General features: G+C 43.3%; 1 protein-coding gene across 5 annotated transcripts in view; it reads left to right on the top strand.

The window, feature by feature from the left end:
• Dlgap1 (DLG associated protein 1) overlaps positions 1-26,095 on the top strand; it is a 796,987-nt gene that overhangs the window by 450,775 nt on the left and 320,117 nt on the right. The gene's annotated exons all lie outside the window — the stretch shown is intronic.

Genomic DNA, 26,095 nt, shown 5'->3' with positions numbered 1-26,095 from the left:
GCAAAGCAAATGTTTAAAAAGGATGCCAGAAAACCCACAAACCTGTTTTCTAGGAAAAATAATGCCCACTGACATACCCTTGACGTACTGGCTAGAACACAGATATGCGCAGAAAAAAAAAGTAAAATATGCATCTATGTCCCTGGATAAGGAGATTTTTATTGCGCATGCTTTTGGAAGTTAAAAGGGAATTACCCTGAAGTACTTCAGCAAGTGTTGGTTTTGGTTTTGTTTACAATAATAGCAATGATGGCTGTGTTGTACAGCCCAGGAGTGAGTGCCCAAGCTCCATATACGCCAGCAATAAACAAGAATGACTTCTCTTCGGTGCTGTATGGGTAATGACCATGAGTTTTGAGCAGAGCTGAGAGGGGTTGAGGCCAAGCTATGTGTGCTGTGTGACTTCTCACCATTCCTGTGTGAACACTGTCCTTATCTGAGGCCAGCAGACCCTTGGCTGTGGAAATCATTATCTCCCCGAGCTCTGGCACAGATCATAATTGCACGCACTGTCCTGCCCACTCCCGGCAGATGGAGGCGAGCCCAAACCCTCCATATGCTGCTCTATTCTCTGGGAAGGCACGGGCACTGCAAGCTGATTTGGCACGTGCTATTGTGACCGTGGGTGTCTCTGAAGCAGCCAGCATCAATGCCCTGGGGCTCGCTGGCACTAATCAGACAGGGTTCCAGCAAAGTGAGCATATTCTTAGGCGGCCAATGTTAGGAGCAAATCAAGCCCTTGGGTGTTGGGAAATTAGCCTGGTGATGCCTTTGGGGTTTTTTTTTTTTTCATTTTTTTCCGCTTGATCAAAGGAGATCACCATGAGGTGCAGTGTAGATTTCTAAAGTATTTGTTTCTGCTGCTGGGCATCTTGCCCCAGTAGACAATGAGGAATTTTTCCATTTTCAGTGATTTTTCAGTCTCCTCCAAGGTCTAAGATTTCCCTAGCACATCTTGTTTGTAAAGGTAGTAAATGGTTTGCAGAGAACGTCCAACAAAGAGGACTTGGGAAATGTTCACCGGAAGGGAACCGGCATTCCAGAAGTAGCGTGGAAGGCTGCTCTACCCTCTTGACTTCTCTGTGGGGGTCCTCTTTGCAATCCTTGCTTTTTTCCCAAAAGCAAACATTGGAGTCTGAAACACCGCAGGTTCCAGAAGCTCCGCCTTCACAGTGTGTCTGGAGTTTGCCTCCATGATGCCTTCATCAGCGTGGGTTCATTTCATTCTTGTTCTTTTCTGTTCCCGAGTCACCTTTGCGAGTCGCCATTCAGCCGAGTGGCTTCTAAATGTCACCGCGGGGACTGCCATTTTTTATAAGTCACCCGCAATGTTAAATCCCTATAAAGCTCAATTTGAAGAGATTTTAGTTTCCCTCCTGTTGCTGGAGTTTTTCCTTCCAGCCACCCTTCAGCCTCAAATAAGCACGCAGACACCATGTTAACTATAAACCTGTTGGGTGATGGCTAGGGATTCTTATTGGCTAGCTCTGTCTTAATCATTAACCTGTGTCTATTAATCTAAGTATTTCTCCACATGGTCTCATCTTACCGGAGAATGCGTGGACCTGTTAACTCCTTCCACGGCTACATGGCATCCACTTATGGTCTCTCCCTGCCTATCTTTCCCAGCATTCTCCTTGTCTCCTAGTCCTGCCTGTCTTCCTGCCTCTATTGGTCAATGTTTTGTCCGTCAACCAATAAGAGAGATGTATATGTAGAAGGGCATCCACCGTTATCCTTCCTCTTGTACATAGTACATAGTTGTCACTTCTGGACTTACAAATTCCAGTCTGTATTAAAACTATTAAAATTCATCTTTGAAGAGTCATCATAGTCTCAGTAGCAAGAAAACTGATCAGTGGGAGAAAATGAGCAGAACCTTGAACAGAGTGTTTCAAGGAGGGGATGCAAATGGCCAGGGCGTAGGGGCGTGTAGGGGTAAAGCGCTCCCTGACACCCATGGGAACCGTGGAAATGTAACCTAGAGCCACAGTGAGGAGTCACCTCATGCCTGTAACAGCAGCTGCTATGTTCATTAAAAGGTACATATTATGAAGATGCGGAGAAAGGCGACCTTCGTGCCTTGTAGAAGATAATGTAAATTGATAACCCCACTGTGGGGAAAGTGGCATCAAGTTTCCTCAAAAGAAACTAATAATAGAACTCCCATGTGATCCATTGAATCCCAGTTCTGCAGGTATACCCAAATAAAATGAAACCAAGTGTGCTGAAAAGGTGCCTACACTCCCAAATACGCTGCAGCACACAAGAATAGATGTGAAGCCAGACTAATGGCCTACCAATGGATGAACTGACGAGAGATGTCACACACATGCATCCATACAGGCACACACACACACACACACACACACACACACACACACACACACACTGCTACCAACAAACCTTTTAAAAGAAGAAAACCCTGGAATTTGCATGAATGAAACTGGTAATCAAGACTAACCCATCCCATCCCAGAAGTAAAATGTAGTCACGTCCAGTTCAATCTAGCAACGAGCTTCCCACCTGATGTTCATTTGAGTGCTATTCTTTTGGTTTCTCCTTGGGGAAAAAGTCATCTTTATTATAATTCTTTTAGGCAAGAAAGCCATATGGTAGTGGATTAAGGAGAGGACACCATTTCAGTCACACTATATTCATAAATAGGAGGCTAACTGAAGAGGTAAATTTAGCTTAAGGAGCAACACTAATGAGGATTTGAACCGTAAGATATTTTTCTCCTTTCAGTTGAGGTTTGACCTATTTTAGAATTTTGGTCCAAGTCCAAAAACATGTATGTATTTTTTTCTACCAAGCCTTAGAAAGAGCAATTGTTTTCTCTATTCTCGAATCAGGCTAGGAAGAACAAAAGGTAAATTTGTGCCTCCTAAGGAAAATCCAGATATTTTTATAGGCCATTCTGAGTGCTAAATAGATGCTGTGTTTAATAGAAATATTTATCACTTACCTGAGAGATCCATAAAAAAAAGTCCCACAAAGAATTCCAAGTAGTGCTTCCTGTTAATGAACCCTCCCCAAACGGCAAGAGGAATCTAAGACGGCGGAACCCTGGCCGCAACAACCCTAAGGGCGTCCAGTTCTGTGGTGCTATTTTTTTTCTTCACCTGCAGAATCCTTTTTTATAAACAAAAAAGTTACTTGGAGGTGAATTTGGTGATGCGTGGCTGCTATGCCAGTGGCAGGGAATCTGAAACAGGGAGGTTCAAAGTCCAAGGCTAGCCTGGCTATGCAGGGAGACCCTAGCTCAAACGGGCTGAAGGGTGAGGGTGTATTTCAGCGATGGAGTACTTGTCCAACATGGACAAGACCTTGAGCCGGATCCCCAGCACTGCAAATACACAATGTAAAGAGAAGAGACTTACACAAGAAGCCGAGTAATAATCAAGCAACTACTGTGCTGAGATGGAGATCTCTAGCTCGGCATCTCCAGCCCTTTGAACTTAGCAACAGGCCTTTGCTAACCTGAAACCTAGCCTCATCTCAGACTATTTTGAGGCCCAGAAACAGACAGAGGAGGGAGACTTGTCCACACTCACCTGCCCCGCCTAAGAATAGAAGCCTCTGAGAGCTTGGATGCTCAGAGGCATCTGAGATGAGTTAAAGTCGCCTCACCTTAAATGATGAAACATATTGGGTAATAGGCATGAAGAATGTTGGGAATACAAATAATTGTGTTTTGGTTCTGGGAAGCTCAGATAATCATTAAAGTGGATAGCAATTGTTTCTTTTCAAAATGTAAAATGGGCCTGAGAAGAATAAATGTCCGAGGGCTAATTGCAGATTTTAAAACCATGTAGCTGTGGTTTCAACACACCAGCATGTCAGCTTGAAGTAACTAACAGTGTCCAGTTTCACAGGCCCAAGTCAAAAAACTTAACAATCAAAGAAGGTGCCCTTTGGTGGTGATGCTGCAAGTTCAGGAAGAACCAAACACCACCAAACTCATTGTCACGTGGTAGACATTAAGTAAATTTTCATTCCCCAGAAATGTGCTGAACCTGCAGTGGATAAGAGACGTCACCAGGTCACCTCTTCAGCAGCCTGGCTGTAGTTGAAGGTGGGGAAGTTCTACAGCTCCTTAAGAACAGGGTCTTGTTTGTTTCAATTCTTACTAAGGGGTCCACAGAAGAGCCACCAATGAACTCATCAGCAAACAGACTTGGACTCCATTTCTGTGGAACTGGAAATGTGTGGTGTTTAATCACTGGGTCATTCAGTCCAACCAACATGTGTTACTTCACAGTGAGCAGTATTCTACTCACCAAGCAACTTAAAAATGAGCAAATGCCCTCCTTGGCCATTCTGAAGGGTCCGTCCATCAGTGGGCACGCTTCGTGGAATATGTGTCTCCATGGAGACGTAGCATGCCGCTGGCAATCATCTCTTTTGCTCTTCTTCCCATGCCTATCACCCACCCTCAGAGGAAGGGGGGTTGTTTTTTTGCATGAGATAATATATGCAGAATCAATTCATTCAACAAATATTTATTGAGTGCTTCTGAATAGCTGAACCCTCTGCCAGGAATAATCAAATGTACATAAGATTCGGGCTTCAGCCTAAAGGATTAGACGGTACATATCCAACTCTCCCCGGTGTGGCACAAACTAGGTTTCTAGTGAACTCTCTGGTTTCTAGACAGAACAAAAGTTTACCTGAAGGCATTTTTCCATCCACAACTTTCTAATGGGCTTGCTCTACTTGTGTTCAGATAAGGCTTTTCCAACTCACAGCTGGAGAAACTAAACTCTTGAGTGTTTAGCTGCCGAATCCTCAAGCAATTCATGGGTCAAAACCAAGATTAACACCACGACTCCCTGTTATTCCCAACAAGCAATGACCCTTGTAGGTTTTTAAAGCAATCATGCACCTTCTTTACCAAGCCTCTCTGTTGGTGTTCATTTTTATGCTCTATTTATGTCATCAAAAAGATTCCTATTCTTATTTCGTCAATATTTTCATATATTTAGAATATGAGTATCCCTCCAAGCCTTTTATTTTATCTAAGAGGAGGTGAGTGAGTCACTCCATTGAGGCTTGAGGCACATACAGCTCCCAAATCATCTTCTCAAAGCCGTGTAGGCGAACACTAGGAGATGATAAAGATAGTCACCCATGTTGCCCTTTTCCCAAGAAGCTATTATTAGTTTTAATTGTTCTCAAGTCCACTTTAAAGATTTTGAAACTATCATCCACCTGAAGTTGTCGAGTCATATCCTTGGCTTTTGTTCCATCTGTCTGGCTATCCAATTTGAACTTAGCCTGTAGGAATCAACAGGATTTAAAGGTTGAAAATGTTAACAGTTGCTTTTCAAAAACAAAAAATTCAACCACACTAAGCACTTTGTCTTAAATCGCTAAATTTCTCTCTCAATTTCCTCTCATTCTACAGTGGACTGTGCTAACAGAACTTATCAGCAGTTGTACTCTGTCATTTCTCTGAGAACAGAGATGTGGGAGAGAAGGCTGCCTTTGAGCATTGAGATAGCAACTCCAATCTCTGCCTTTGTGGGATGTTAGTATTCAAATAAAGACGTGACAATGTGCATGCACACTGGAAATCTGCGTTTAAGCTGTCCTTTAAGAATAGCTGGGGAGCATGCAACACTTGTTCATTCTTGTGGTCTGTTACCTGTAAGTTTTTCATCATGGGAACAGCAAACAGTGACATCCTGTCTCCACATTGTAGGAGGGGTCACTCCCAAGAATTTCCCACTAGTCCCAGTAGAACTATCAGAGATCAAGAAAGCTTCAGTTTATCCCCATATTTACACTGGCACTAAAGTGGGGGGAAATGGAGCATATTTCTCCCAGGAAACTCAGAGCGGGTTAAGCACACCACAGTATGATACATAGCCAAGAGAAAAGACTTGTGTGTGCAACACCTATCTCTGATATAGATATGTTCAGCATTCTCTTGGTAAACAGAAATATAAAATTACCAAAAAGACACATTTGCAGGTATGCAGACACAGTGTAGCCTGTGTGTGACACTCTGAAGGACAGCTGTGATCTGGGACTTCCATGTCCCTGCTGTTCGAGGAACTGGCTATCTGTCCTCTATTTCCTCTTATTAACCTCTATTAACATCTATAACAGAGAACTGCCTCAAGACTTTATTTCATTTAAGTGTTTTCTTAGTGGAATAGACATAATGGTTAGCCGGAGCCTCCTGCAGCCATTTGGCCCCAAATAAACACACAGACACTATGTTAGTTATAAAGCTGGTGGTGGTGGCTAGGACTTCTTACTGGCTAACTCTGACTTAATTAGCCCATTTCTTATCTTACCAGAGAGCTCCTGGCGCGTCCTTTCTTCCTGGTCCTTATGTGGCAACTCTCTCACGGTCTTTCTCTACCTACCTTTCCCAGAATTCGCCTCATCTCCTTGTCCTGCCTATCTTCCTGCCTCATTGGCCAAATGGTGTTTTATTCATCAACCAACAAGAGAAACATATATACAGAAGGATGTTCCCCCATCAATTAGCATTAATCATTTAAAAATAGAAGGCAGGAAAAGATCCAAATGCTAATGCCAAAAGCTAGTGTACAGCCTGTATGGTCCCTCTTGGACCAACTGGAGAAGACTGTACATTGTAGTCCCTTGTTAGCCCTTGCTCCATTCAGAATGTGACCCATAGAATTAATGTGATACAAAAGTTCTGCTTAATGTTATTCTGAGTCAGACTCAAACATAACTGCCATCCTGTCCAGCTGTTTCTAGGTTTACGTGATCCTCTGTCTGTCTGTCTCTCTGTCTGTCTATCATCTATCTATCATGTCTATTTATCCATCTGTCATCTATCTATCTATCATCTATCTATCTCTGTCTCTGTCTCTCTCTGTGTCTGTGTGTGTGTGTGTCTGTGTGTGTGTCTGTGTGTGTGTCTGTGTTTCACTGGAATTGAACCTAGAACCTTCAAGGGCTAATTGAGCACTCTACTACTAGCCGTGGTCCCAGACACCTTTTGACTTTTAATTTTGCAAGAGAGTCCCACTAGTTGCATAGGCTGGCCTTGAACTTACTCTATATTCTCTTGCCTCTCGATGAGTTAAAATTTACAGGTCTGCACCCCAGGCCCAACTGATCTTGGGTTTTGACTCCATGGATTTAGGGGATTAAAAACCTGCCTATATGACACTGGTTTTGATATATGATAGGCCTTTTTTGCCTCTGGTTGGAAATCTCACATGGGAAGACCGACAGCTGGTTCTAACTGCTCAGTGAAGAAACTACCTCATTGCTCTCTGCCTCCTATGGCAAAAGGCTGGAGTGACAGTGTGCACTCCCAGGAAATAATCAATCAGCACCATGACTTAGATCTCTCAACCTGAACGTAACTCGTCTCCTGGTTGTGCTAATAGCCGTTGCCTCCACTTGCTGGACCGTGGACTTTGTCTCTGCCAAATTTCTGCAACTCAGCCACAGTTCCCTCAACAGAAACTACCTTGTTGCTGGCACTGTGAGGAAGGTTGACAGGGCTTGCTGCTACTGTGGGTTGGCGATTTAAAGCCGAAACATGCACATCTTCGCTCTCTGTGGCATTTATTACTCGAGATTTTGGGAATGCCTCTCCTACCATGATGTCTCACATATACTTTTGTAAATGTGTGGCTTTTCATGTAATTCATTAAAAATACGTTCTGCTTAAGTCAAAATTGGATGGCAAATACAAATCGTACATTTGAGGTTGTTTTCCTGATTAGGGGGAAAAATGTGTTAGAGGATATATCAAAGTGCTTTATCCCCTCTTAAGAGAGTGAGCAAAAATATACTATCATTTAAAACCATGAATGCTGAAACATGAGTTAAACAACGACAACAGTAGACGTGCTGGAGTGGACAGGAAGGCTCTTCCAAAGCCTCTTCCGCCCAACACAAAGAACTACAGGCAACTAAGGAATACCAAGAGTGGGAGAAATCATCTTCCCCAGGTGAAATCACACTAATTGGTTACCCAATGCCAAAAGGTTAGCCATGAAAACATACATACAGACTGAGCAGGTTGTTTTCATGTTAGGAATACATATGCACACACACACACACACACACACACACACACACACACATAATATACATTAACAATGCATTAATGAGAAAGGAGCCCATGGTTTGAAAGAGAGCAAGGAGGACTATGTGAGAGCATTTGGAGGGAGGAAAGAGAAGGGGGAATAATATGATTATATTATAATACCAAAAGAATAAATGATTAAATAAAAATACATAGGACCTTCTGTGGAGGTGGCCATTGACCTGAGCCGTACAGCAGACATCAAAGAAACATTTTGATGATACAAACAGCCAAGCAAAACCCAAGTTTTCAGGAGTGAGTGCCAGGAACCTGTAGTTTTCCAAGATGACTGGTGAGGAGTTTCAGTTGCAGCTAGCCAGAGCTGAGACAGAACTTCAGTAGTTTTTCACTGTGTTCAAGGTGTTGAGTCAAGTATGAGTATACACAGCTTTTAATTCCCACCTAGCAATTGCCTCTGAGTAACAACGCATGGTGAGATCACTTAGACTTCCTAAATATGTCCCACTCTTTGCAGTCGCTCTGCCCCTCCCCCTCACCCCTCTGTCTCTGAATACCCTGTTCCTGTCACCCTGCCTGTGAGCCAGGCGAACAGAGAATTGCCTGTTTCTGCATTCAGTCAGTACAATGCCTGGAACATTGGCACTGAGTGTGCATTAAAAATAACAGCAGGGACTGCTTGTTGCTTTCATACACCCACAAATACTTCCAGTGCAGGTAGAGACGGCTTAAAAATCTACAGGGACAAATCGTGCATGCAGTAGCGTAACAATTATCTGCAACTAAAAGCGCATTTGGCTCTTGAAGGCCTCGATTCCAGTCAAGTTGATCAACTCACAATACTGCTCCTGTCCACAGTGCCACTGGCCTCTATAAGGGTTCAGTCTCTTAGATAGGTGTTCGCTCTTGCTGAATGTCCTCCATCACTGTGGGGGGGGCTTTCTCAGCATCTCTGATACGGAGATGGACAGGAGACTTTGCTCCTACTCACCTCCCACTCCCCGTTGTCACTGTCATCTCCAGAGAGCCCAGACTGCAGGTGCCCTGAATCTTCACTTGTTGAAGGTGCCTGTGGTCCTTACTGCTGCCTTTGGTCTTCCATGAAGGAGGTACACCATGTATGCCCCACCCAGCTCTGATTTCCAGCTCTTCTGCATCTGCTCAGGACCTACCCAAGAATGGAGAATCTCTGAGGTCACTCATTCCCCAAGTCATCCCCAGGCCCTCACCAAGGACAGTTTTGACTCAAGACAAAAAAAAGAAGGTTTACGTTCTTGTTTTCTATATTTCCGAGCTCAAGACTTCAAGCAAGGGATCTGGAATACTCTCCAGACCTGTCTTTTTTGTGAGCAACTCTGCTTCTACACCAGGTTTGGACCAGAGGTGTAGACATGGCGAGACATGAATTTCCTGGTAGAATCAGCCACTACACGTAGTGTTTTCTAAACTGAGGTCAAGAAGTAATTTAGTGTTCCTGGCCAGCATTTTTTTAGTGAAATGGAGTAGGATGGCATCACAAGGAATAGGATCAAATATCCAACTTGAAATAGAAATTTTAAATCCCTAGTAGAAATGCTTTTTATCCCAGTTTCCCAGTGAGAAAGCCCTATGGAATCAGCCATCGATCTCTCTGATCAGTGCTGGACTGCCCAGTGCTGCAGACACCAGCTCCCTCCTGGGTGAAGGTCCAGTTGCCTCTCACTCCTACTTCTGGGAGCTTTGATCAGAGCTCCCACAAGCCCCTCTGTATCACCCTTCCCAGTGAACCTTGCCTTCAAGTCTAGCTCAAATAGTGAAGGAAGTTAAGAGAAAAATAAAACCATGGTGAGTACAGTTTGAAACATACCTGTCATGTGGGCACTGAATATCTTTAAATGTTTAGACATTTGCTGACAATTCCCCTAAACTGATTTATCTAACTAGTAAGCTACTCATAAAAGATAAAGGAAGGACCCTTTAAAGATGCTTTCCTTAAATGTTTGGAGTTATCTAAAAACATAACGTATAACTTCCTCATTGAAGAGCCAGGCTTTGGAAAGGGAAGAAATCTATTGCATTATTCATATTTGTGATGTGTATCTAGAAACTGAACTCTTTGTTTCTTGAGATGTAGGCATACAAAGCAGTTCTGAATGCATTCTCTTTGGAAATGTTCAATATGTACATTTGTGTTGTCAACAGCTACTTCTGTAATAACTCCTAAAAAAATTATTTGAAATTTTCACACATGAGTATTCTATACTTGTATCATAGCCACTCCTGCCTCTCTCCACTCCAACTTTTCTCATATCCTTACCACTCTCTCAAACGTACAGCCTCTTCTTCCGTAATTGTTACACACCCAAGATGCATACCCCACACACATACACACCCCACATACATACATACACAAACAACACATACACCCCACACATACATGCACACATACAGCATACACACATATAGCACACACATACACACAGGCACATACATACATGTAAACACACACACACACACACACTGCTTACTCCAACTATATATGTATGTTTTGGACTGACCAGTTGGGATTGGAGTCCCAACGCTGAAGATGAAGGGTCCTCACTCCCTCAACAACCACTGACTCTCTGCGGCTCCTCATCAAGGTGTACAACAGCTTTTAATACCTGTCTTTACAAAGCTTTACAGATAATTTTTAGAGAAATTATTCTTCTGCGCTCATATTTTACTTTTTGCAAATATGTAACTAAGTTGGATAGTTATAACTTCAGGTTAGATAAAGGCGACCTCAGGACCTCTTATCCATAGTGACCCAACGTTCTTATGGGAAATTTATGACTGAGATGGAAAGAGAATGAATCCCAATCTGCTCCCTAGTATGTAAAATGGGAGACTCAGCGAAGACACGTGAGTGCTCCCATGTATTCAAAAACATCATCCTGAAAAGTGGCAGGGAATTTTCTTCAGAAAATAGGTTCACATGGGTGAGTGTGAGCCCAAGTACTATAGGAAATAAAGGTTCTATGATCTGATAATTTTTCAAAGCACTAGAATGAAAATGTTAAAAGGGTCTCTTTGCTGCAGAATGCCACATTCTTTCAAGAGGCTACATGTCTTGCACATGGTAGGATAGTGCAGTAGAGCAAGCATCCTCCAAACATTGTACTGCCTTGATCTTGGGCTCTCTCTCTCTCTCTCTCTCTCTCTCTCTCTCTCTCTCTCTCTCTCTCCTCTCTCTCTGTCTGTCTCTCTCTCTCTTTCCTTCCCCAACTCCTGTGGAATGCCCCCTCAATACCTAAGAGCCATAGAACATGTGGAGGAAATTCTCTCATCCAACTGTGAGCTCAGGCCACAGCCCTACCACACTGAGACTTGTAGTAACCAACTGTTAGACATTTCCAGACAGAGCGGGAAAGACAGCATGGTTGACAAACTGCTCCACACAAGCTTGAGGACTGGAGTTCAGCTCCCAGGGGTAACAAAACCCAGGCATGATGAGATACATTAGAAATCCCATTGCTGGAGGGCGTGGTGGTTTGGATAGGAATGGCCCCCTCTCCAGAGACTCGTGTTTGAATGCTTGGTCACTAGGGAGTGGCGCTATTAGCAGATGTGGCCTTGCTGGAGTAGACATGACCTTGTTTTAGGAACTGTGCCGCTGAGGATGGGCTTTGAGGTTTCAGATGCTCAATCCATACCTAATGCTTCATTCTCTCTTCCGGCTGCCTGTAGATGTAGATGTAGAACTCCCAGGTCCTTCTCCAGCACAACATCTGCCTACACACCCCTGTGCTTCCCACCATGCTGATAATGGGCTCAACCTCTGGACTATAAGCTAACCACAATTAAATGTTTTTCCTCTATACGAGTTGCTGTGGTCGTGGTGTCCCTTCACAGAAATAAATATAAAGACCAGAGGCCATAGATTGTAAGATCCCTGGGGTTCACTTGACCAGCCAGCCTAATCTAGTAGGCAAACTCCAGGCCAGTGAGGGACATTGCCTCAAAAAGCTGGGTGGGCATGGACAAGATGCCTCAGTGGACAAAGTCACTCACCACCAAGCCTGACAGCCTGAGTCTGATCCCCAGGTGCCCCATAGTGGAGGAGCAAACTGGCTCCAAGGAGTTGTCCTCACATGCAGACATGCACAGACACTCACTGACAAATAAATATTGAATAAGAGGTAGGTACCATCTGAAGGACAGCACCCAAGGCTTAGCTCCCACCTCCACATGCATGGGTCCTCTCATATACACATTCACACAGAGGAATAGGAATCCCACACATACATGCACCCTCACACACACATTAACCCACTCCTGTACGTGCCACACATACACACACACACACACACACACACACACACACACATTTAGCCAGTAGAATATGTACCCACAGGCACATACATGCCAAGAGAGAAATTCCCAAAAGAATAGGGGTCATTTTTTTTTTAAAAAGACTAAGCTGGATGTAGATCTACCAGAACCTTCTATGGATATCATATTCCATACCAAGTGCTGAGTATGCCTTGTTGTTGTATTTATAAGGAAAATTTTAATATACATATTAATAATTTTCTAATTGTTTTTTACAATTTCCTGGGTTCCTTTACTACACAAGTATATTTCTAACATCCTGATTTATTTTTTAAAGTCACTGCAAGAAAATAGATTAACATGATAATAATAATAATTGATAAAGAACAAGATTGCTAAGAAACCTCACAAATCTACACACATTCAGCAATCCAGACAAACATACTGTCTGTACCAAATGAGTAAGGTACAGGGTTTTATTCATCTTATGCTTTATATGCAAGATATCCGTCAAAAAAAAAAGGTATTTTTAAAAACAATAAAGGATACAAACCCTCTGAAGGAGTTAAAATGTAAATTGATCCATGTTGCCTAATAATTACATAAATTATCTTCCTTTGTAGGAAGCCAAATATTTGCTCTCCACAGCTTTGCTTTGGTTGTGAGATCCATCTGTTTTCAAACACTGATTTGTTAAATGGTTGAAGTACATGAGGTCAAATTCTCTTGATTTGAAGAGGTCCATTGATCATAACTGAAGGCCCACTAAATGGCAACTCCACGAACAGTTATGACTGACTCTGTTACAATCCAGCTCTGTAGAATGAGGCTCTGAGAAGACAAGTCAACGTCTCTCTCGGAAACCAGACAAATAAAGGTTCCCGTGACAAACATTCAGCGGTAGAATGAAGTCTTTAGGTTTGGGTTGATTTTGTTGTGTTATTGGCTAGTGGCTCCAAACATGACAGTGTCACTGTCATAATTGCCTAGGCCACTTGAGTATTACTATTTTTCTAATGAGACATGAATTAGTTGTTTTCTATTGCTGGGACGAAACACCATGGCCAAAGCTACTTAAAGGAGAAAGCTTTTAATTTGGAGCTTACGGTTTTAGAGGGTTAAATGGCAGAGCAAAGATGTGGTAGCATGAACAGCTAAGAACCTACATCTTGATCCACAGGCTGAAGACAGAAAGAGAGAGACAGGGAATAGCATTCTTTTGGAACCTCAAAGTGCCCCCCCACACCCAGTGACATGCCTCATCCAACAAGGCCAAACTTCCTTAATCCTTCCCAAACAGTTACACTAACATAGACCAAATACGCAAACATGTGAGCCTAAAGGAGTCATTCTCATCAAACCACAAGACATCTGGTATGAAACCAAGCAAAACAACCAAGGTTAGAAACAGCTGTTGTAAAAAGGATTTTCTTTTAAATATTTTTTTCATGCTCATATCCCATTAGTCTGAAAGGAAGGATCCGCAAACACCTCGACCTCTAAAGTTGCCAGGACTCATCCAACAAATGCTAAGCCCAGTGGAATAGACCATGTAACAAAGACATAATGCTTACTGCTTACCTTTATGTGCAAGGGTAAGAAAACATCGCAGAGTATGACTCATCTGAGGTTTGACGTGGCATACAGGCTTTCTCTGCTTCTGTTTTCTAGCCAAACTATAAAACTATGTCTTTCTATACATTATTAAACTTAGTGTCACTCCAGTTTTATTCCCTCTAAACTAAATGGATTTAGGCAAGATTGTGGGTAACTTTTTAATGACTAACTTTAAATGTTATTACGTGTATCTCTATAACAGAGCCTGTGGAGGTCAGAGGCCAGAAGCGGCATTGAATCCTGTAGAACTGATCTAGAAACCAGGTTTGAACCAAAATGTCCTTGCCTTCAGAGATGTACAGAAAATGGCTTCCTCAGTTACTGCTACTGAAAGATTTCTGCCGTGGTTTCCTCAATTACTGCTATTGAAAAAAAATTCTCCGTGGTTTCCTCAATTATTGCTATTGTAACTGGAGAGACTCCCTGCTGAGGAGGCTAAAGAAGGATGAATGAGCCTCCTCCGGGCATCGGCAGCGGGGGTGTGTGGATGGATGAGAGAGCAAAGCAGACCCTAGCTGTCTTCATTAGCCATTGTTCAATACTCAACAATTAGCACCATAACTCAGCTCTGTGTGCCACCTGTGCAGGAAATGCACTGTTTATAGAAAGATGCTGCTTTTTTATTTATAAATTAGGTGTGTCACATGCAACAGACTCCAAATAATATATGTTTGACTAACAATCGCTGACTGTGTGCAATGTTTGGGGGTCTTGTCTATAAAACTGTGAAAGGAGCATTGGTGAGGGGCCCCATGCCTGGTTAAACTGCATGTTTTTTTTTTTTGCAGAGGGGGAGAGGTGCATGTGTGGAAATAAATTTATAGAAGATCTTCCAAGACCCTGATGAAAGGAGAAATAGTTCCCAATAAGACAACAGAGAAGGCACATGCTAGTTCTCACATTGCATTCAACCAGTGCAACCCCAACCCAAATTGTTCCGTTTCCCAGCCCCATCGTGTGGTTATGGGACCAGTGCACACCTTGCCATGGGAGTTAGTTAGTTCTTGGAAACCACCCTATACATTGTGAGAGTGGATCCAGCAAGCTGGGTCTTGGCAGGTCTTCTCTCAGACTCTCTAATGCACACTCACGTTGGACGACCTCTGTTACATTCATCATTGGACAACCTCTGTTACATTCACCGCATGGTATCCCCGAGTGGGGAAGACACAGATGAACGTTAAAGAATGCAGAGCTACCTAGACATGATGGATACGCTGCTCCAGTGCAATGCATTTGCATTGAAGGGTTACATGGCTTGTGAGAGCGCGTCGACATCAAATAGGGTAGCGAGAAGGACTTGAGGAGACACAAGGCAGCCACACTAAAAGTAGAAAAGTAATAGAACCACTGCTGTGCCTTCACAGATTTCCCGGTGTCATCTAGAAACACCCTTGTCTTGCAAAACATACTGTGTGTCGCAGCTGAAAGGCAGGTGCTGTTCATGCTAAAAACCTGCGTAGGATCCCCCCCCCAATCACCTCACTCAAACCATTCTTTGTTGGGGTACATGACATCCCTACACAAATAAAAAGCTCAGTGTGAGATGTGTAGCTATCTGGGGGAAGGTCCTTTATGGAGAGCAGCAGCTAAACATCCAAAAGCAGTTCCGCGAAAGGAGCCCAGAAGAAGGACTGGAGGACGCCAGGTTTGTGGGTATCAGAGGCTCCGGCCCAATGCATTGATGACGCTGTGAAAGACCTCGTCAGAGGTGGCTGAGCCCCTCAGAGAAGCCAAGCGTGGTGGTGCACGCCTGTAATCCCAGCAGGAGGAAGCAAAGGCGGGAAGATGGGCACAAATTTGAAGCCAGACTGGTCTACACAGCAAGTGCCAACCATTCGGGGCTATGGCTGTATAAAGAGAACTTGTCTCATAATTAAAAAAAAAGCGAAGCCACACTTAAAAACAAAATACAGAGCAGCGTTCACACTTGCCCTAAGACATCTCATCACTGAAGCGTGTGCTGCTCCAGGTTTTCTGGAATGAGACGCGTCTTGCTGCCCCTTAGCTTTCGCGTCTTCCAGACGCCTTTTTCCTCCAAAAGCTTTGTACGTGCCACATTACGTGGGCAGCACATACCACTAAATGATAAATTAGATAAGGCCTATCATTTCCATGTTCCCTTCAGCCAAGTAATGCGCTTCAGGGGGAGGCTATATTTGTACCCACTTGGAAGGGGGAATGAGAATTTGCTCGACAAATGGAAGCGAGCATTGCAGAGGCTTGCAGCACGGAGCACAGCGTAGCATCTGGGGAGGGTGCGAGGAGTTGCAGCATTGCCAGCATAAGAAGGGCTGAGGGGACAGCAGATAGAGCTGTCTGGAGGGCAGGTTGCAGATCACGGAGCTGCCCACTGTGGGCCATAGTGAAAGACTGATATTATACCCTGCAGGTATAGGGGAACAATTAAAAGTTTGAGCCTGGGATAATCAAGTAATGAATAATATGCTATAAGCCTGCTGTTAGAATTATACTACAGACTGGGTATGTGTGTCTGTGTGTGTGTGTGTGTGTGTGTGTGTGTGTCTGTCTGTCTGTCTGTCTGTCTGTCTGTGTCTGTGTATGTGTATGTCTGTCTCTGTATGTCTGTGTCTTTATGTGTCTTTGTGTCTCTCTATGTTTCTGTGTGTCTGTGTCTGTATGTGTGCCTGTGTATATGGTTGTGTGTGTGTGTGTGTGTTAAAGGTGAAAATAATAGTTGTTATAATAGTCAAAACATTCTGAATTCAAAATTCACTAATTCATGATCTTAGGGTAAGTCATTTAATTTTTGAAAGTATATTTCTTTATCCAAAGAGCACCACAACCACCCCTTATGCAGAGTTTAACTTTTCCCAATTTCAGTTACTCTACAGTCAACCGCCTAAAATACTGAGTGAAGTGCTCAGAAATAAACAGTTCATGAGTTTTAAATCCCGTTTGCTTCCCCGGGTGATACGCTGACATTCCTTGCCTGCTTCTTCCTACCTAGGGTGTGAGTCATCCATCCATCCAGTGTATGCATGCTGACTGCACTACCTGATTGCCAGTCACTTATTAACTGTCTCAGTAATTTTATTTTATATGTTTTAATAATTCCCTAAACAGAAAGAGTAGAAATGCCGGCAATCAATATTTGCTAAAGAGAAGGAATTAAGTGTGAAAAGATGAAAGGAATTAATGTAATCAATGGAAGGAAATACAAATGTGTATAGGAGAAACCACGGCTTATACAGGGTTCAATACTGTAAAAGATTACAGACATCTTTCAGGGGTCTTAGAATATACCCTTCATGGATAAATAACGAGTCCTAGATATCTTGCCATATAGGATTATTTAATAATTAACTATGATACATTTAAAGTGTTCAGAATGCTAGTATATGGCTCATAATGTTTGCTTGGTAGATATTACTGGAGGCACAGACCCGATTTCTTTTTTAATTAGTTAGCTTCTACTGGTTCTTTTTCCAACCAAGGCCTCACAAATGAAAAACGAATTATTAGGCTCAAGGATTTAGAATATCTGTGACAGAATAATTAGGATTTGAGAAGGGAGTTGAGATTTGGTACTAGCTCTACCCACAGGTACATTTGGCAGCCTATGTGGAAGGACGAAACAGATAGAGGCATCTGTCTTTGATTTATATTGTCCAGAACCAGTAAAGTATATCATAGAGCAGAGGAGATGACAGAATGTTTGACCTGTTGTATCTCCTGGGCCACAAGACTAGAGATGAGGAAATAGAATAAGCTATCACAAGAGCTGGCAGAGACAGGAAAGAATATGAGAAAAAGAATGGAAGAGGGGAAATAGAAAATACAATGTTAAGAACCCCAATTTCGAGTGGGTGGTGGTGGCGCATGTCTTTAATCCCAGCACTTGGGAAGCAGAGGCAGGCAGATCTCTGTGAGTTCGGGGCCAGCCTGGTTTACAGAGTTCCATGACAGGCTCCAAAGCTACACAGAGAAACCATGTCTTAAAAAAACAAAGAAGAAGAAGCAGTGGTAGAAACAGCAACGCAATTCCTTTCACAGTGCTCAGCACACATTATCCAAGCAATAGTTTCTTAATAAATAATTTGATTTATAAGTACTTACTTGGCGTGTGGTTCCAAACCAGAACACTGAAAGGACACATGGACTGATCCCTCCATGGCTACTTCTGTCTGTCAACACTTTGATCCTAGTACTTTAATCCAGATATGAAATTCTTCTTTATCCACAAACACATTTCTAGAATGTTATGTGGAGATGAGTTTGTTTGTTGAAAGTTTAAGACTGGGCATACAAATCCCTGAGAGAAGACAAAATCGGTGCCAAGGTGAAGAAAATGAAAAAGCTTCGTTGCTTGACAAACGAAGGTTGAAAGTAGAGCCCTTTGGAAATGACCTGATGATGGGAACAGAAGAAAGAAACAGTGTTTCGGGAATCGAAAGTCTGGTTCCCACTAACATTAGCCATTGTAGAAGCCAGGGAAGCCAAGCTCATCAGAAGAAAGTGGGTCTATCAGATGCTGAGAACTACAGCTGTTCTCATCTCCTCTGTAGCATCTGACCATGTCCTTGGCACAGAGGGAGGGAGGTTGTGAACAAGCGTTTTCCAAGAGTCTATATAAAACACTCTGAATGAGTGTTCATAATGTGTAACACTCGATAAGTAGGTTTGTGTGAAGCCAGGTGAAGATACTTTAATCAATCCCAAGGGAGCTGATGCTGGGAACTCATGTTGTGCCCATTTGAACACAGACCGTTGACAGTGGTTCTGGTATGCTTGTAGTTACCCCAACTTTGAAGAGGGGTTCCCTTTATGTGTGTATAAACCTGAGCTACCATGTTTCTGCCACAAATTGCTGCGAGATTCAGCCACACTGGGCAGGGGACTGACTACCTAGATGAAAAAAATGTGGTAGACTTTTTTTTCCTTTTGTTTATTCCCAGGGCTGCATAGAGACTGATTCCTCTCCTTACACTCCTTCTGCAGATCCAGTGACCTCACTGTCACACAGCTTAAGTGGCAGATAACTCTTCCATCCTACGGTACCCACTGGGGATATTTCCACTTCACTCTCCAGAGGGGGCATCTTGCTCCCTCAGTTAAGCCTCTGCACAAATGTCCCTGAATTGGGTTTTCAAACTGCACAGTCAGCTCGGAAAATTTGGTGCTCACTGTGGGCACTTTGAGGCCTCAGAACTCAGGAAAGTAGAATTTGCATTGCAAACTCGGTAAGGCAAACAATTACATTTAAAAGGAGAGATTACAAAAGAAAACATGATTGGTGTTGTGTGTGTGTGTGTGTATGTGTGTGTGTGTGTGTGTGTGTTCTAACCGTGAAGTAGCTTGTCTAGAATGTGCCAGAACAAGCTCACCAGACTCTTCAGCTAGTTATGAGAAATGCAGACAAAAATAACTCCATTTTTATCAGAGGCTATTTCCCGATGCCTTTTCCAAGTTACATTGTTGCGTTGCCTTAGCTGTCATTGTTTCCAATTTTCCCATCTCCCATCACAGCTGGCTTGCATCCCATTAAATTGCTCTAATCTGTCACTGTTCTTTGTTTATTCTTGATTAAGCAGTAGCTTGCAAGTTTTTCTCTACTTTTTTTTTAGTAGATGCTGATGGTTTTTAGTCTTCCCTGTCAATAGTCTGAAGCAGCTGTATGCTGAAAGATGTTCCCTTCTCTACAGTAGGTCTGAAAAGGGCATTTGTTGACCGTTGCTCATCAAGGCGATCATACTCTGCATCTCACTCCCAGGGCACCCATCTACAGGCTTAGCTGAGACAATCAACCCTGCCCTGGAAAGCCAGTGAAAACAGTCCCACAAGGCGTATTCCCCCTGGTTTCCTCAGAGTCAAGACAGCCGCCATCACCTCTATCTGTGTCAAATAATTGTGGCATATTACAGTTTGCTACTGCAGTTGTCTGCACGTAAACATCGTCTACTAAGCTCTGTGATGTTTTGCCCAAACTGTAGCAAGTCCATAGCTGTGTCAACAATGGCCCGCCAGCCTTTCTCAAGGACTGGTCCCCACCATCTGACTCTCAAACGCTGTCACAGAGCTGCCTTTTGCAAGCTTTGTGAGGCCACCATGACTTGGTGCCTACTGTGACTAAATGGGAGAAGGCCTCGGCTGTTTGTTTTGTTCTTTGTACAATACCAGATCTTTCTGAGCGAGAGAAATGCCCCCCACCCCCCATTCAAAGAGATATTCACAAAATCAAACTGCAGGTGATTAGGATAGCAATTAATGTTAATGAAAAGCCAGAGTACATTTCTGTGTATGTAAAATGGCTCAGCACCGTGCTTCGAATAACATAATTGGAGTATTTCACACAGTATGCACTCAAAGGTGCTCCGCTAACATCTGCATGCCTTTAAGTATACACTTCCATCTTTGTTACCATAATGAAATACGTAAGGCTAGGTACTGATTTAAAAGGGGGGAGGGAAGGGCAGCTTCTCTAGTTCACGGGTTTGGAGGCTGCCCATAGAACGTGGTTTTATTTTAAGTAGATGAAAGGATTTGCTAGAGAAAGCTGGATTGTCTACCTGGAGTGTTTTCTTTTTTTTTTTTTTTTTTCTTCCTAGAAAAGGTACGGGATATGTTCAGGTTGTGTTAGGGGCATCCCTATTGGGCTGAGAGACCAGGAATTGGGGAACTACCTTGCTAGCTGGGCTATCACCACTTTAGGCTGTTCCTTCCTCCCCTTCATTCTTCTCTCATGAAATAATTGCTTTTTCTTGAACCTCCTTGTTCCTCCCCCCCCCCATTAAATCTACTCTCTAAGGACAAGCACAGAGATCTTTAGGACACTCGTGAGCATTGCCATGCCACTGGCTTATTTAAGTCTCCAGTGGAGCGCAGTCACCTGTGATTCTACATCATGACGTAGCTTCCACGGGACCGGGATCTCAGCTGCTCCATCTCATTCAGAAACTGGTCCCCAAGGAAGCGGAACAGTGGTACAAACCAGACGGAGGTCTGTTTCCTCTCACAGAAGCAAGACACTAGGTGACACGGCACTCCACAGTGACCAGAACGTTCGTTTTGTATTCTACCTGTGTGCTCAATAGGTAGTACTAGTACCGTGGTGTAAGATCACTGCTTGAACTCAGGAGGCAGAGGCAGGCGGATCTCTGTGAGTTTGAGGCCAGGCTGGACCGACAGCCTCCAAAACAATACAGAGAAACCCTGTCTCGTAAAACCAAAAAAAAAAAAAAAAAAGATCACTGCTTGACCAGCCCTCAGACCTGAGTTCCAGTCAGCATAAGGGTGAAAGACTACGTCGCTTTTGAGATGTTTTCCAGAAATTGCACGTATCACTTCCGGTTGTATCCTATTTAGTCAGAATTAGTCACCTATGCTCATCAAGGGACACTGGGAGGCGTGGCCCTTATTCAAGGACTAGGTTGTCCTTTTTGAGATGAGGCTCTTTTACTTCTTATTTCAGTGTGTCAATCTGCCATGAGAAAGTCACAGGCAGACGGAGGAAAGCCAGAAAGGTGATTTGACCCTGAAAGGATCCACAAAGATTGCCTCCCTCCCACTGCCTTCCCCAACTGGACTGGACTATTCTCTTAGGCGGCGGGAGTACCCATGTTGTTTGTGACACGGCTTCTGATTGCTTGCCTGCCAGCCCTCACCAAGTAAGATAGCCAAAGGCCTTTGGTTGACTCTTCTCTGCACGTAAAGGAAAAAATCAAAACAAGCAGCTCTAAATAAAGACATGCACAGAAATCAAAATGAAACAAAGGAAGTAAGGAGTCACCTGCTTTGGAGGATACCTCCCCCCCCACCCCTGTCAGCATCTTCTAATGTGTAGTTGGTCTGTTTGTTTAGTTTAGGTCTCATAAATTACCTTCCTAGAGGTTTTTTTTTTCCTTTACAGCACTTAATCATTTTAGCTTCGGTCGTCATCTTTGCATCAATACTTCTGTTGCAGGTGCAGGGACTGGACAAAAACAATGCGCCTGTCGCAGTAAGCTCATCTCACGGTCACCAGTAGAGCAACAAATTCTCCAAGCCAGGCATCAGGACTTACGATCTGATGGCAGAACTGAACCCAGAGGACAACAAAATAATTTTTAAGTCACAGTGAACAAGAAAGAATGAGATGTAATCACCGTAGCCATAGAAACCTTCACGGAGACATGTTGACCATACTTCACAGCCTCGCTCAGAGAGGAAAGGCAAAAAAAGAGGCAGCTTCCCCCTTTCTATTTTCAGAAATTGTTACAGCCAATTGAAACCTAATCCAGCCACTAACAACGTCCTTCTCCAAGACTGTATTAAATGAGGAAGATCGTGAGTTAGCTTTTTTTTTCACGCCTCAGTCATGTTTTTCTGAGTAGATCATAACCTCTTCAGCCAGTAAGGATTCCCTGTATGCATTTGGTCATTGTTTGCAGCAGCAAGCCTTAGCTTTTGCACATGAGCAATGCTCAGTTATTGCTTTATCCCGATGCTGTGGGAAGACAGCGGTGCCCACGGATGCCACTTAACGAACATCAGTTAGGAGAGCAGGAAACGGGAGCCATGGAGAGAAGTGTGGTAGAAAAGCATGAGGAATGAGAACTCAAGCTCTCCATGGTGGGTGTCAGCCACAATTGTCTATCCACGGTCACTGACATTAGGATGTTACATCATCCGTTTTGCTCAACAGGAAGTGGCCAAGTGTGCTGCTGTGATTTCTAACCACAAATTGATCCAGTCGCCTTTTAAAACGGAAAGAGGATAAAAAAGACAGTGTGATGTCTTCTACGGGAAGAGCCAAGCTGATAATCTCTTGACCTTGACCAGAGAAAGAGATTTAGCATTTCAAAACATTTATGACAGTGTAGTGCCATTATTATGACCTTATTTACCATGACGTAGAGCAGAGGTTCTCAACCTTCTTGATGCTGCGACCCTCTAAATACAGTTCCTCATGTTGTGGTGACTCCCACCCATAAAATTATTTTGTTGCTACCTCATAACTGTAATTTTACTACCATTGTGGATCGTAATGTAAATACCTGATATGTTGGATATCTGGTGTGCAACCCCTGTGAGGGTCATGCCCCACAGGGAAACTCCTGACATACAGGAAAATGGCTACAGGCTCAATGGCCCTTCACAAGCAGTAGGAAGGAAGAAGTGAGTTCAGCTCTGATGAAATTTGTTAGCCTCTTGGAAGGTTTAGGAGCTTGTCACTGTGATGAAAATAAACCACTTAAAGTTTAGTAAATGCCATACTGGATATGTTTAATTTACATCAAATTATCATTAGATGCATCATGTAACATAATTCATTATTGATGGTAATGAAAAGATTCTTCATTATCTCTGCCTGTCCTCAGGTCCATAAAATGTTGCTCACATATTAAGATGATTATTGAATACCCGATTGAAATAACATTTTAGGGAAAACCCATCTTTTAAACTCTTGCCAGTTTCACGTTTCATTTAGCACAAAATACCTACCCAAGACGGAGCCACTTCAGAAGACAACCTTGAAGCCTCAACTTGTGTTGCTTTATATGTGGAGAACCAATCCTGTGTAGTCCTAAAATGTATTATATGAGTATAGGCCTCCAGGACTGTCCCCTTCTTTAGCTTGTTTGTTTATACTTAGCACAGCACTGGAGATTGAACCCAAGGTGTCTGTCACATTCGGCAAGTGCTCTACCACCTAGCTGTTTGCTTAGCTCTGTCTTTACTGTTAAGTCCATGTTTTATAAAAATAAAACCGCCTTCCATGAAACCTGGTTAATAGAGAAAAGCTTTTCTCAGAAGTCAACACACAGCGTAGCTTTGCTAAAGATGTATATTTAACCCCTCTAGATCCTTTCCTACTGGGCTCTCTCTCTCTCTTCTCTTCTCCTTCTCTCTTTCTCTCCCCCCCCCTCCTCTTCCTCTCTCTCTCTCTCTCTCTCTCTCTCTCTACCCTCTTCTCTTCTCCTTTTCTCTTCTTCTCCTTTCTCTCTCTCTTCTCTCTTTCTCTTCCCCCCCTCTCTCCTCTTCCTCTCTCTGTCTCTCTCTCTCTGTCTCTCTGTCTCTCTGTCTCTCTGTCTCTCTCTCTCTCTCTCTCTCTCTCTCTGTCTCTCTTGTGTGGGCTTGCTCGCCCTCACTCTCTCTCTCCTTCAGACATACCATCATGGTGTGTACTTTGCATAGACATCCTTTGGGCCAGAACAAACATTCCCAGACTTGAACTTCGAGGCAGGTAGAACTCAGGGCCCATGGCGAGACAGACGTGGAAACCTAAGAGGTGCAGGAGTACAGCTCACCTGCCATCTTCTGCCTCTCTGAAATGGCTGCTTCCTCCATGCCTGGGAATTGGCTTCCCCAGTCTTCCCTGTGTGACCACAGTGTCGCTGGGCAGCAGCTACATCAACCACAGTATGAGCCACCGGGCAAACTCTGCAAGCATGCATTATCAGCGATGAAGAATTTACACTGTACTTGAGATTGGGCAAATGAACTGAGTCTCTTGCCTTCATAACCTAGTAAGCTAACCAATTTCAAAAGACCAGCGGTTAAAACTCCCATCAGTAGTTTTGCGCTATTAAGCCGTGAAATGGGAGAGATTACTTACCAGACTTGTTCAAGGCACCGGGTCCAATCCTAGGCAGCAATCAGAAAAAAAAAATAGAGGGAGTGAGGAACTTTGGGGGCTTCAAGGGGCATGGACAGTTACCATTGTCATGAGCTCACAAATGCCATGTGTCCCCTGGAAAAGGCCAGCTTTGACCTCTCTAAAAAAAAAAATCTGTGTCTTTCTTCATGAAGCCAGGTGCGTGCCTTTTAGCCCATCCTGTATGTTCACTGGCCATTTATCTTTCCACTTTTGAAATGACATTTTTGAACCATTTCCAGCACAATGCTTAAAATGACAATTTTTATACTGTAGGAAGCTTTAAAAAAAATTTTAAGCAAACTGTCATGATGACCTCAGTCAGCTCCTGAAGAACAAGCACACTGTGTTAAAGTCAAAAGAACACAGAGTTCCCTGATAGAGCCACAGACTGTTTCCAGAGCTCGGGGACAACCTGAGCTCAGATATGAACTCAGTGTGAGCTCCCACTGCTTGAACTGCAGGAGCTAAGACTCCCGCAGACTAAGTTGACCGTGAGGCCCAGAGTCTTCCACGCAGATCCTCAGGGCCAAGAGCCTTTCAGTCTCTGGTCATTCTGCTTTCACTTGTGAACATGATAGCCCTCCTCCTTCACTGTGGCAAAGTAACCCCCCCAAAAAATCAGCTTAATAAAACAAAAAAAAGAAGAACTTAATAAAACAAAGGATCTGTATGGGCTTCTGGTCTTGGAAAGGTAATGTGCTAGTTCACTTACTCTTGTGGGTTTGGACCTGTGGTGGAGTAGCAGCACATCATGGTAGAGATGTTTGATGGAGGAAACCTGTTTATCCCACACCAGCCAGGAATTAAAAAGAACAAGAGCTGGGAGGAGCCTGGGCCACAGTATCTCCCAGTGACCTCACGTCTTCCCCAGAGGTCCCGACTACCGAAGTACCCATGACCAAACCAATGACACCGCACTGAAGGCTAACATCCAAACCCTCAACACACTGACCATTGGGGGATCTTGGAATGCAAATGGAGACAACCAGAAGACATGACCCAGACTCAGCCAATGCACTTCCTTACGCACTGTTCACAGGACACTTGGCTCTCTGAGAACAGAAACACATGGACAAATTTCCCCATATCCCTAGTCTATGTGTCTCTCTATCTGCAGCTGATTAATATATGGGCTCATATTTATCACTAATGTTATTAATACATAAATACATAGTTGTATTTAACATCAGCATTATTAACATGCTTGGGTACTGTAATTATTCCTACAGAATGTTATGACGAACAGAGCGATGCAAAGTTATATATCCTAATGATTTAATGAGTCACAGGCTTCTTTTGTTCATCTTGTTTTTTTTTTAACCCCCACACTCAGAATGCTTTCTTGGTGCCTATGGTAATAGCTTTTTGATAACAGGAAGACATACAAGTGAGGAAGCATTAAGCCAGGCTGCAAGAAACTTCAACTGGTAGAAACAGAAAAAAACAATCCTGTGGGCTCTGGGGAGTAGATATAAGATGCCATAAAATCAAAAGCCATAACGTATCTCTCTGCCATGGGTACTTGGAAGGGCTTTCCA

The sequence above is a fragment of the Mesocricetus auratus genome, unplaced genomic scaffold (assembly GCF_017639785.1).
Source record: "Mesocricetus auratus isolate SY011 unplaced genomic scaffold, BCM_Maur_2.0 Super-Scaffold_100010, whole genome shotgun sequence".
NCBI classification, from domain to species: domain Eukaryota; kingdom Metazoa; phylum Chordata; class Mammalia; order Rodentia; family Cricetidae; genus Mesocricetus; species Mesocricetus auratus.
The sequence above is the reverse complement of the archived record's forward strand: the minus strand, read 5'-3'. Positions and strand labels throughout refer to the sequence as shown.